We start from the raw sequence: 11,882 nt of genomic DNA on the forward strand, positions 1-11,882 counted from the left end.
AGTGAGGATGGGGTGGTGGTGAGAAACAAGGCGAGATTAGTGGCTCAGGGTTTTTGCCAAAAAGAGGGAATAGACTATGAAGAAACCTTTGCTCCTGTTGCCCGTCTAGAAGCCATTAGGATTCTTTTAGCATTTGCAGCTTCGAAAGGGTTCAAGCTGTATCAGATGGATGTGAAGAGCGCCTTCTTGAATGGGTACATAGAGGAAGAGGTTTATGTGAGGCAACCCCCTGGCTTTGAAAATCCAAAGTACCCCAACCATGTTTTTAAACTCCACAAAGCCTTGTATGGTTTGAAACAAGCCCCGAGAGCCTGGTATGAGCGTTTGAAAGCTTTCTTGCTTGATAAGGGTTTTAGGATGGGTTCCGTAGATAAGACTTTGTTCCTCCTCAAGCAAGGCACAGACATCCTTTTGGTTCAGATATACGTGGATGATATAATCTTTGGTGGCTCTTCTCATGCTCTTGTTGCCAAGTTTTCAGATACTATGAGTAGGGAATTTGAGATGAGCATGATGGGCGAATTAACTTTCTTCCTCGGGCTGCAAATCAAGCAAACTCATGAGGGGACGTTCGTGCACCAAGGCAAGTACATCAAGGACGTGCTCAAGAAATTTGATATGGGTGAGGCCAAGCCTCTTTCGACGCCCATGTCAACCACGACGGCCCTGGATGAGGACAAGGAGGGAGAAGCCATGGACCAGAAGGAATACCGAAGCATGATCGGGTCCCTGCTATACCTAACAGCGACGAGACCGGACATCCAATTCGCAGTCTGCTTGTGCGCGCGTTTTCAGTCTTTGCTGCGCACGTCTCATCGTCAAGCCATCAAGCGGATCCTCAGGTACCTTCATTTCACACCCGAGTTTGGTCTTTGGTTTTCAGCTTCCTCCTCTCTTTCTCTTTGTGGGTATTCTGATGCAGATTATGCTGGTTGTTGTGTTGAGAGGAAGTCCACTTCGGGGACTTGTCAGTTTCTTAGATCTTCTCTTGTGTCTTGGTCTTCTCGCAAGCAGTCTAGTGTCACCCAATCCACCACAGAAGCTGAGTATGTTGCTGCTGCTGCTTGTTGTTCCCAGTTGCTTTGGATGATAGCTACTCTGAGAGACTTTGGGTTAGAGTTTAGGCGAGTGCCTTTGTTTTGTGACAGCACCAGTGCCATAAGTGTAGCAAAAAACCTAGTCCTTCACTCAAAGACAAAGCACATAGAAGTTCACTTTCACTTCTTGCGTGACCACTATGAGAAAGGTGATATCGATCTGCACCATATTGATACCCAAAACCAGCTCGTAGATATCTTCACCAAACCACTTGACCAAGCCTAGTTTGCTCGCTTGCGAGGGGAGCTTGGAGTTTGTTTCCCTTTTTAGAGGAGGGGAACTTTGGTTGTTTTATTCTAGTTTTGCTTTTCTTTGTAGTGTAGCCTTTGTTTTTGTTTTTATATCATTCTTGCATATCATATCATCATGTATCATATTGCATCCTGAGCTTCATCCTTATAGTAGCTAGATTGACACTATGCTCTTGTTGGGGATGTTATGGATATACAATGATGTGCTTTTGGCTTAGGCTCCTTTTGATCAATTGATACATGTTATGAGCTAAGCTTGTTTTCCAAACTGTGAACTTGATTAAAACTTGTTGAAACATGAAATGTGTTCACCACTACTTGTGGCACTAGCATGTGTAGAATGTGTCGAGATCTTTTTCTTGCTTCATATATATGCTTAGTTGCTACGGCTCATACCTTGAGTTACACACTTGCTTGAGAAACTTGAATTTGTGCTAAAACTTGAAAATCAAACTAAGTGATTTGAAAAGATCGGGATGGGTCTGTACTATCCTATGTTAGAGTATCGAGACAGCTCCAACTTGCACTTATTGGTGAACTTGAGCTCTGTAATGGATACCGAGATCATTGTCTTAAGCTTCTGATTGCCTTTGGCATAGGCTTGACATGGTCGCTAAGTCAGGTTTTGATGGCACAGATAACCTCCCGCACACACTTGTCTGACAAACTTTGGTAATAAGCTGTATAACTCCGATAAATTTCAATTGGTGTCTAAAATTTGATCAAACCACAAGTTTGTCTCATGACATGCTGTGTGAACTTTGTTTGGGGTAGTTCACTTTGCATACATGTGTAGCACAAGGTCGATCTCCTGTCTACTTTTGCTATGTGCTCCTTTGGTGGTGAACCCTCTTTTAAAATTGCTCAAACTTGATCAAAATTGCTTAAATGCCATATTTCGTCACATTTGGTCACTTTGAGCATTTGCTAGCACTTGTATGTGTTACTATATACATGACAGCATCAACTAGAGCCTCTTTTCAATCTACTTACTATAATCTTGAAGCTTCTGCATTCGTGCATTTCTGCATTCATAGCATGATTTGAGGGGGAGATGCAATCTTTGGGCTCTAGCTTGATAAGTGCATGTGTCAACAAGGGGGAGAAGTTTTCCACACTCATAATGACACAAGGGGAAGAAACTTCCAATTTCACTTAAAGTTGAGAGATATGCATTCATTTGAGAGAGATTGCACTTGTTCAGGGGGAGTTGCATTTGAGGTGTTTTGCTAGATGTGTTGAGCCTTTGCCTCTTCTGGAGGGTCTAGCAGTTTTTTGGTTTTTCGAGCTTTGCTAGTGGTGTTGAGCCCGTTGCCTCTTCTTGAGGGCTAGCTTTGTTTCACTTGGTTGCGTCGAGCCGCTGCCCATGTCTTTGGGGACCAAGTTTTGCTCATTTTCAAATGACCCGGTTCTTGGCTTTTCTTTGGCTTTTGGTCATTTGGGTGAGTTCTTTCTTTTCTCTTCTTCTTCTTTTTCTTTTGCTCAAGCTGTTCGTGTATTGGTGTTGACAATGCACTCATCAAGGGGGAGATTGCGAACACAAGGTTGACAAGTACCCTTGTGTGTTCGTTTTGTGATGAGTGATTGTTAATGTGATCCACGAAGTGGGTTGAGTGGTGACTAACCCTACCATGGCGAAAGCTATGTGTGCGACATGTCTTTTGGCTTGTGTTGTGCAGGTGTGGAGCTCAGATGCGGTGGTCGATGATGAGGTGAAGGTCAAGGAGGACGTGCCATGCCGACAGACCGGGAGCGGTGAAGGACGGACGTGAGGCTTGGACCGAGGGACCCAGAGGCCTGGTGACTAGCCGCGGTGGCTGACACTTGGGACATCGACAAGTGCAAGAAGACATGGAGTGACGGTGTTGACCGGGTCAAGACGGCAGACGCGTGAGTCGAGCGAGGCTCAGGAGGACTTGGTGGGCCGGCCGGTCGAGGACGGTGGTGACACACGTCGGATGGCGGGGGACGCGTATGGAGTACGCTACTCGCGGACGGTTTGATAGTTTGGACCTCAAAACCATCGGATGGACGGTTTACGGGTTTGGGCCTCAAAACCCGGGCGGAGGTTCCGAGGAGGGACGGACGGCACGTGGCGGCATCGGGGAGTTCGCGTCGAGGCGAAGCTACCGATGAGAAGGCATGGTGGCCGTCGGATCAAGATTACACCGGGTTGGACAACAACGCCCTTGGGCTTAGCGGTTCAACTCATTTGTATCCAGGGGCAAAACTGGGAATGTGTAATAGCCCTGTTAAATAGGATGAGGGAGCCCCCATCTCCCTGACCTCCTCCAGTTTTTATTTTCTCCTTTAGGGTTTCTTCCTCTAGTTTGCTTCCATGTATGAGAGAGGTCCACAACTCAAATTGTGACTTGGTTTTCAAGGAATCGGTGGCCGTAACCACCGTATGCCCTCCGGGATTCATGATTTAGTTGTGTTCTTGATGTGATTTTGGTGTTCTTCACGAGCTCCTTTTGTCCCTTCTTGTTTTCCCTCTCATTTCTTCGTTTTGGGTTGGTTTTGGTTCGTTCTTGTTGCCTTGTATCGATCAATGATATGAGTAGAAGCTTTCCACCGAAGGAAATCCACTAATTCCTCACGAGATCGCAGATCCGAGCAATTTAAGTTCTTGACCTATTTTTTGGGGATTCTTCAATTCCTTCGATTCACGGAGTTAGAGTTTGTTTCGGGCCATGATCCTTTAGAGGTTGCCTTTCTACTCGCTTGTGAACCCTTGTGCAAAGTTTCAAGTCATTTGGAGTTGATTTGATCAAGTTATGGCTTGATTTGATTTTTCTCGAGAAACTGCTCGTTCATACCGGACGTGTCCGATATGATCTAGGACGTGTCCGATATTTCTCACTTTGGAGTTTTGAGCTGAAATTTGGTGGAGACCTTCCCTTGATGTCTAAAGAGCTATGGTTAAAATTTCATGATTTTTGGATACCATTTGACGGGGTTTTGGATTTTTCTCTTTTGGTCAGCTTGCTGCTGAAAATACCGGACGTGTCCGAGATCATACCGGACGTGTCCGAAAATACCGGACGTGTCCGATATAATACCGGACGTGTCCGATATAATACCGGACGTGTCCGATATTTGCAGGAGCAGTGCTGTTTTCTTTTGGGAGTTTGCTCGTTTGGGCTTCGATCTGTGTTCCGTTTGCTCTGTGGTGACCCGCCGTGTTCTGAGGGAGCATCCACCCTTCTCTAGGGTCGTGGTCATCAAGTCTTTCGTGTATGTTTTTTTTGGGGATTGATGTTGGGACAGTGGTTGAAGATTTCGAAAGAAATTTGAGGCTCCCATTCACCCCCCTCTGGTCGTCGTTTCCGGTCCTTCAGGAACTAGTTTAATTCCAGCAACTCGCCAGAGTTCGCCGTCGCCACTGGCGAGGTTCACAATGGAAGCCAAGTTCGAGTTCTCCTTGTTCTCACAGACGTAATAAGTAGCCACCCCTAGGCTGCCTCACGCCCCGCGCATGGTCCCTTCCATATATGGATGAAAACGGTCGATAACGGTCGGAAAAATGTCTTAACCATTCCCGCTCCTGTATTTTTTAGTCGGGAACGGGAACGAGAACAGAAAGGCCGGACGGGAAAACGAATCCGGTATTACGGGATATCGAGAACGGAATATTTTGAACGGGAACGTGTCGATTACGATCGGGAAGCGGTAACACAAAACGGAAACATCGATATATGTAACCACTTGAAACAGTGAGCTCGATGCAACAATAGCAACCATGTATAATCCATATGCAAACAATAGCATGTCAGAGTCAATTCACAAACTCTTGATGGTTTGTCTGGTCAGTTATTCTGAATAGATCTTACATTCAGCAATGAACTACCGTATCACCATTTACCAAACATAAATACAGTACTACCATATATCAGGGTCTAGGTTAGAAACATTTTGACTTCAAAACGATCATTCTCCTACGTTTTGCCTCATTCCATATATGAATTACCATGTCTATTTACTGATTCCACATAATCATCAACTTCAACAAACTGACGAATTGCAAAATCAGAACGAGAAGCAGAACTTGGTGAACATAAGTATGCAACGAGCTCCGCTGGCGTACCGGCCCTTCTTGAGGTACCGCCCGATCCGGCCGACGGGGAACTGCAGCCCAGCCTTGACGGACCGTGACACTGACTTCTTCCTGGGGCCGCCCGCCTTGCGCCCGGCCGCCCCCTTCTTCGTCTTGCTGCCGGCTCCGCTGGCATCCATGGCTGCTCGCTGCTGCTGCGATTTGGGGGCCCTGGGCGCGAGAACTTGAGTTGTGGGAATTGCGACGCCATCGCGGGGAACTGGAAGTGACGCCGACGCGAGTAGCGAGGCGTGAGGCGCCGCCGCCGATGTTAATTTCCTGGCTGCGACTCCTGCGAGTCGTCAACGGCCTTAAAAACGGGAAATTCCCGCGGGAGTTTTCCCGACCAAATATGGGATCCGCTAATTCGGTCGGGAAATCACTCTAACCGATTTCGATCCCGGATTCGCCGAATTTTCCCGGATTTCTTCCCGAATCCGTTTTTTCCCGAGAAAATGATATCCGGTCGGGAATTCCGGTGTTCGGTGTCGGTCGGTACGGGAATTTCCCAGTTCCCTACTTCCATATTACCGCTCAACTTGAGCGAAAGTCTATTTTTTTTCTTGAACTCTAAAACTAGGTAAACCACATCCTGAACTTTTAAAACCGTTCGTTATACCTCCCTGACTGGTTATAAGCGGTTTTCAAATTTCTTTTTTATTTATTTTGGCTGAATATTTAAAAAATCATATTAAATCATAGAAAAATATAAAATAGAAAATTCAATTTTGTTGGACTTCACGTAAGTAGATCTACACACTGAACATATAATATGGTATACTTTAGTACAAATTTTTTATTGTAGCTTTAGATCTATGCTTTTCTGTAATTAATTCATAAGTGTAGTTTCTATGGTCTAATTGTGGTAAAAAATTTATGGTGGTCTAATTCTTGTATGCTTGAACTGTATTAAAAATTTTATACTCATTGGATCATATATAACTTAGTTATAGATTTATTTAGGTATATGCTTGTTAAAATGTATTTATAAATCTATCACTAAGTTATACATGATCCAATGAGTATGAAATTTTTACTACAGTTGAAGCATATAATAATTAACCCACCATAAAAATTTCGCCATAATTGAACCATAGAAACTGCAGTTATGAATTAATTATAGAAAAATATAGATCTAAAGCTAAAACAAAAATTTGTACTAAGGTATACGACATTATATGTTCATTGTGTAGATTTACTCATGTGGTTCATTGTGTAGATCTACTCATGTGGAGTCCATAAACATTAGATTTTCCATTTTATAAATTTTCTGTGATTTACTATGATTTTTCAAATATTTAACCAAAATAAATAAAAAGGGAAAAGACAAAACCACCTTTAAAAACTGCTCATAACCGGTTAGGGAGGTAAAACAAATGGTTTTAAAAGTTCAGGGAGGTGGTTTAACCGACTTTAGAGTTCAAGGAGGAAAAATAGACTTTCGTAAAAATTGAGGGAGATGATGTAGACTTTTGCTTCTCAATTAATCCATTCCGGCACAACACCTCTAGGATTGGGCTTCTGTCGCAGCAGCCCGGTCTTCTGTCCTATTCAGAACTTAAGAGTCCGTTTAGTTGGGCCTTTAGGGCTGCTTTTATTTTCGAAAAGCTAAAAACCCAACTAAAGAGGCTGTTTTTGGAGGCTGCTGTTTTTTTTTATAGTACATTAGATATGTGCCATACGCTGGACGGGGTCCACGAATTTTTGTTCACGTCTACTGTTAAAGATTTGATCATTTTTAGAAAATAATTAAAACCATTAAACGATTTTGCATTTGTTCCGGGTCAAGTACGGCCCTGACATTGAGCCTCTCTTCAGGTCCGCACATGAAGATTTTTATTTCTGACTTTGGAGTTGCCAGACTTTGGAGTAGATTGTCTATGGGTTATGCATGCCCTTAGGCTTTTCAGGATTTATATTTCACATGTAATGATACGGTTACAGTTAAAAGGAACTTAAGGGTCTGTTTGGATGTAGATATTCGACGACTGAAATTAAATTGAGTGCCAATACCAAATCGAACTGGCTTTGGAAATGGACTGCAATACCAAAACATATGTTTGGATGTCGATGGAATTGCGATTAGGAATCTAGTGACATGGCAAATACCAAATCATGTTTGGAGGTTCCTTCTGTGAAATTGGAAATCGGCGGTGCTGGTGATGGGGTTGGGCACGACACCAATGGGATTGCGCGTGCTCGCCCGCTCGCCTCGTCCGAGCTCGCACCGCCACCGAACTCATCCGAGCTCGCACCGTCGCCGGCCTCGTCCAAGCTCACGTCACCGTCGGTCTCGTCCGGGCTCGCGCCGTCGCCGGTCTCGTCCGAGCTCGCGCCGCTGCCGGTTTCATACTGGCTCGAGGCCTTGTCCGAGCTCGCGCCGTCGCCTGCCCACCCGCCCTCCTCGCACGAGCGCGAGCGATTCATCACGCGAGGAAGCCCACGCGCCCGCCCGCCTTGTCCGAGCTCGCGCCGTCGCCCAGATGCGACGTGGAAGTCACCGTTGGATCGAGTTGTGCCCGCCATGGAGGGGCTCGGGCTCGGTAGCGCCAACGACGTGGTCAGGTGTGGCCTCGATGGTGCGGAGGTGAGCTCGCGGCCATCCGCCCGCCTTGTGCAAGCTCGCGGCGCTGCTCAGCCGCCTGGCTTGGACGAGAGAAAGAAGCAAAGGGGCGCCGGTTGTGAGGAAGAAGAGGAAAGCGTGAGTGCGAGGAAGAAGAAGAGGACGAATGCCTTCCTTTTCTTGGGCGAACACCAATCCCCCCAATACAGAGGGTCACGGCTCTGTATTGAGGGTGAGGGGGTGCAGGTGTGCGAATACCCCTTTGGCATTGGAGTTGATTTCCAATTCTAAATCTGAAGCCATCCAAATAGCGACATTTGGTGTTATCCGATGCCAATGCCAATTCCTGAGGCTCAATATGTACATCCAAACGCTACCTAATAAAATTTGAAGTATAATTTTTGGATTTGATTTTGATTTTACAAGTTTCAGTCAATTTGTGCATTATTTGGGAAAAGACGAGAAGCTAACAAAATATTTTGTATTGGGAACCCTAAAGTCTATGTGAATCTTGAGATCAACTTTTACTAATCATTTGCTGTTTATATTTCTTTGCTTTTTCACCTGGAACCCTCCACTTTTTGGTATTTGTGCTGTCAGCTCCAAATTGTTGAACGCTGAATTAGATAATGAATGAACTTACGTACTCTCGGAATGGCCGGTAGTCGCCGCCGCTGTGGCTCTGGACGGTCGCGTTGCTCTCGCCCACTGCCTCCAATCCCTCCATGGCCGTGGCGTGCGGCACGATGGCATCCTGCGCGAACTTGCCCACGCTCTCCTTGAACTGGCTGCGGGCGGAGGCAAGGGAGCACGAGCGATGGAGGGAGGGAGCGGGTGGGCAAGGAATTAGATCCATCAGGCAAGGGGCAATGGCGGCAGTCGGGCCGAGAGAGCGACCAGCGCACGCATCTGCTCCTGCGTGTTGTCGAAGAGGAGGAAGGACGAGGCCAAGAGCCGCGGCGCTGGACGTGCGATTTCCGTTCGGGTTTTTTCTATTGCATCGAGCGCGCGCGGACGGTCGATGCATTCCGTTCGGATACGACATTAGGAATCCGATCAGGCGGGGGCGTGGCCGCGTGGGGCACAGGAGGACTTGGGGCGCGCGTACGAAAGTTTTTTTTTTTTTTTTTTTTTACGAAAGCGATCGGTACTTTTTAAGCGGTAGCAGATTTTTAAAAGCACCTTTAACCTGCTTTGGACTTTTAGCTTTCTAGTTTTCAAAATAGGTGGAAGAAACTAACTTTTTAAGTGGTAGCAGATTTTTAAAAGCACCTTTAACCTGCTTTTGACTTAGCTTTCTAGTTTTCAAAATAGGTGGAAGAAATAACTTAAGAGAGATAAAGATACGAGGTATATTTTATACTTATTTTAACAAAATAACTTTCAGCTTTTACGCAGCTTACAGCCCATGACAATTTTTCTACATCTCACGGCCCACGGTAGCTTTTTCTTACGGTCATAGCTCAACTAAACACACCCTGAGTGAAAGGTCTCTCCAACTGCGCCAACCGCTTCTTCAATTGCTTCTTCCACCAGGTTCGCTGCAGGAGCAATGTCGGTGACATCCCTCCCTCCAAGTGGCATAGCCAGTATTTTAAATTATGTGGTCCATTTTGAGCTCTGTTTAGATCTCATGATCTAAAGTTTAGCCACTAAACTTTATGCTACTTTGGCTTCTAAGGTTCCAAACAGGAGTTCTAAAATGTTGTTTAAAGTTGAGACCGTCTCATAAAACTTTAGACCACACAAGTGAAATAATGTGATCTAAATTTTTAGTCCTCAACTTTAGTCAACTAAACTTTAGACCTGTGAATCCAAGCATGCCTTTAATATATAAAGTTTTTGTTAGCAATATATCATTTGGTAAGTCTATGAACATCTTCGGCTCCTTACCTCCTTGCTATAGTACACAGAGAAGTCGGAGCTAGTGAAAACAAAAAATAGTGGCTTTACTGATTCCTGATTTGTTTTTAGACGAGAAATAAAAACAATTCCTTGCTCTAGTGCGTGAAGAGCCAGAGCCAAAGCCGGTCCGAGTTCCACTAAACATGATCTAAATGTGACATGTCATCGTACAAATCTACAATTTACCGAAACATAAGACAAATACATTTAAAAAGTCGTTGAGACATTTTTCAAATGAGTGATAAACTAAAATTTATTTGAAATAGCTTACTATCGAAATATCTACAATATTTTCCCAAAACTCAGCTACGCCACTACTCCCTCCTTGAGAACCAGCTTGCCCCCCAAGCTAGTGCGCATGGGAATTGCCGGTGAAGAGGAATCTCATCTTCCTAGGAGGACAAAGCGGAGGGCAGATAGGACCAACGCACCAAGACTTGAGGGATCATGGTGTCGTGGTGTCAGCGAAGACGGCGATCCAATATTGCTTGAGGTACATGCAGCTCATTAGTGACATCAGGAAGATCAAGGATTACATGTCTAGATGGAGAGATTGTCCTTTTTAGCTGAGACACGTGGAAGACGTGATGAATATGACAATCAGGCGGCAGTTGCAGGCGATATGCAGACTGGCCAGTCTTCTCCAAGATAGTAAAAGGACCATAGAACCGAAAGACCAATTTGTTGGTGGAGCAAGGTGCTAGAGAAGTTTGGACATAAGGTTGAGCCTTGAGATAGACAACACCACAAACCCGGAATGTATGCTGAGATTGGTGTTTGTCGGCCTGAACCTTCATCTTGTGTTGAGCTACAGCAAATGTTGAAGAACAAGTTGTTGCATTAGCTCTCGTTCCCCCAACCAATTTTGCAAGTCAGCAGTTTGGCAAGATTGAGAAATATCAATACCTAGGTTCGTGGCCATACAGAACAACAAAAAGGCTCTTGCCAAGAGAGGACTGGAAAGAGGTATTGTACAAATGTTCAGCCAAGGCAAGCCACTGAGACCATGTGGTGAGGCAAGCGTGTACAAAACAATGAAGATATGTCTCCAAGCATTGGTTTATGTGTTTAGTTTGTCCATCCATTTGAGGGTGGTAGGCACTGCTCATGTGATTTTTGGTGAAGAGAGTAGTATCAATCTTGCCCATCTTGAATCCATTTGAGAATAGGAATTCTCTCAACCTTTCATACCATGCTCTAAATGCTTGCTTCAATCCATATAATGCCTTCTTGAGCTTGTACACATGGTTGGGTTTCTTGTCATCTTCAAATCTAGGTGGTTATTCAACATATACTAGCTCATTGATGATTCCATTTAGAAATGCACTCTTCATATCATCAACTCTAAATACGCACTTGAATCCAAGATCACATAATTAAGCCACTGACAATAAGTTGAATTTGAGACTCTCTACTAGCAGCACATTGATATGCTCATGTCATTTGATATTGCAATTCTACCAAGCCCTTTGACCTTGCCTTTGCCATTGTCACAAGTGAGTCTCATTATCATCCTTGCCACTTGTATCAATTGAGTTGAACATCCTTTGATCTCCGGTCATATGTTGAGTGCACCCACTATCAAGCACCCAATACCTTTCTTTAGCCTTATAATCTACCTATAAAAGGAGATCAATTCCTTTTAGGTACCCCAACTTGCTTGGGTCCTCCAAAGTTAGTGACTAAGCTTTTGGGCACCCAAATAGCTTTCTTATTCGAGCCATCACAATGGGTGCACCAATGAACTTAGTATGAACACCATTAGCACCCTTGGAAAGTAAATAGCAAGAATCAAACTGACTAGAGGATATGGTTGTGTTCTTGCTCTTGAAATTCTTCTCCAAGTGCCCTTGTTTGTACTTGTTGCAATAGGTCCCATTTGAAAGCTCTAGTTTGGTTTTGGTTAATTGATGAAACCCTAGGTACTAACCTTTGGCTCTAAGTGAATATGAGATAGGTTAGTACACGC

This window comes from Miscanthus floridulus, chromosome 6 (genome assembly GCF_019320115.1).
Source record: "Miscanthus floridulus cultivar M001 chromosome 6, ASM1932011v1, whole genome shotgun sequence".
NCBI lineage: Eukaryota > Viridiplantae > Streptophyta > Magnoliopsida > Poales > Poaceae > Miscanthus > Miscanthus floridulus.